The sequence below is a fragment of the Sinocyclocheilus rhinocerous genome, unplaced genomic scaffold, assembly GCF_001515625.1.
Source record: "Sinocyclocheilus rhinocerous isolate Xijiao unplaced genomic scaffold, SAMN03320098_v1.1 C36809390, whole genome shotgun sequence".
Taxonomy (NCBI): Eukaryota; Metazoa; Chordata; class Actinopteri; order Cypriniformes; family Cyprinidae; genus Sinocyclocheilus; species Sinocyclocheilus rhinocerous.
In genome coordinates, this window is record NW_015786096.1 from 1 (window position 1) to 1,853 (window position 1,853).

Here is a 1,853-nt window from a genome sequence, read left to right on the forward strand (position 1 = left end):
ATATATATATATATATATTCAAAAACAATATAAACCTGTGCTAAACTCTTACATTAGTATTCATAATCATCACTAGCATATCTTCTTTTTTTTTTTCATTAAAACTGCTGCAGAATTGTTCCACACATTAGATTTGGCTCTATAACCACTGGAGAGTTACACACTAGCTGCTGATTGGCTGTCAAAACCACCATAATTAGATACGGAATATTCATGAACTGCACCCAAGCGTCCAATCACAAAACATCTCTGTACTCTTCACTAATAAATGTGTTCAGTGTTTGTTAGAAAAGAATCATTTGTGCTCGGCTACATTTGTGTGGATGTAGAACGAATGATTCGTGTGAAATGAGGAAAAATGACAGATGAATCAAGATGCTTTCATTTAATATTAAACATTGAATCTCATTCATGTCAACCAAACTTGATAACTGAAAATGGTTTTACAATTTACACTAAATTGATTCTGCTTGTGTTTTACAATGAGGCCTGATGAGATTTCATATTTTAAAAAAAAATAAATTAAAAAAAGCATTCTCATGATTGTTTTTGACATTTATTTATACGTTTATGGATCTCTAGATTGAATAATCCTCTGAAGGCACGTTTGAGCCGTTAGCATCAGACTCAAATCATAAAACATCAAAGATAAACAGCTGATTAAAGCACAACAATTGTATATATAATTTTCATTATTATTTAAAGAACAAGTCAAAAGCATGAAAGGACATGGTGTTACAGCTGTGAAAGGCAAAATCTGCTGCTGTAGTTTTTAGCTACACCTTAAATGACCACTCATGAATATTAATGAGGAACAGGACTAGGTGACGTATGATTGGCTTTGGCAAAGAATGATTTCTATGGCAGCATGGAGCAGGTGGAGGTTCATCAAAACAGGACTCTTAAAGCGACAGTTTGCCCAAAAATGAAATGTCCATCTTTATTTATTCACCCTCTCGTCATTATATAACTTTCTTTCTTCTTTTTTTTGGGAGATAGATGACTTTGGAATGACTTGAAGGCGAATGCTTTTAATTTTGGGTGAACTGTAACTTTAAGAGTCGAGACACGACACACATGGCAGCTTTGATTTGCAAAGGGAAGGCAAAGAAAATGTGTGTGTGTGTGTTTGTGCACTTACTTAAGGCATATGAATGTTACCGTTTTCTAGAAAAGCTTCGTTAGATCATACAGCAGCTCTGAGGGCTGATTCACCTCAGGAAACTCAAACGATCGCTCAGTTTCTCTGTGTTTCCAGGAAATGAACTGAAACTGAACTTCCCCTAATAATTAACAAAACTGAAGATTGTATTTCGATCCCAAACTGGCTCCCAGAGAAATGAGCTCAGCATACAGAATCCTTGTTTGCACAGACTGACAGTGTCAGTGTGAATGAACTTCAGTCCGAGAGGCTGAAGTTAGTTCGGTGTGTTGCTGTTGTAGAGCTCCGTTCGGGCGAGTTTGGAGGGCGGCTCCAGTGACTCCTCCCCCACAACCACAGGAACGGCCATGTCCTGATCCTCATCTGTCTCATCGTCCTCCTCCTCATCCTCCTCATCTACACACATTCACACACCAACACGATCAATGAGATTTCCTGATGCTACAGTGTTTGGGTGGTTGCTAGAGTTTTCATGTTCTGATTTATCAGACAGGTGTCTCTGTGTGCGTTTCTGTACATACCTTTATCAGGATCCATTGACCTTTGACTTCTGTTGAGACAGGCGAACTGAAACAACAAACACAAAGTTAAATCACTGCATGACTGTCTGTTTGACAGTATGCATGCATGTGTGTGTTTGTATGTCTACCTCTCCCATGACAGAGATGGGCGTCTCTCCTTTGGCCTGTGC

At 38.4% G+C, this 1,853-nt stretch overlaps 1 long non-coding RNA gene across 1 annotated transcript; it reads right to left on the minus strand.

Moving 5' to 3' along the window:
- Nucleotides 1-982: 982 nt before the first annotated feature.
- Nucleotides 983-1,853, minus strand: LOC107736593 (uncharacterized). Its single transcript, XR_001639699.1, has 3 exons — nucleotides 1,812-1,853; nucleotides 1,684-1,729; nucleotides 983-1,558 (listed from the first exon to the last, which is right to left on the minus strand). It is a non-coding gene; the product is annotated as an uncharacterized LOC107736593 (long non-coding RNA).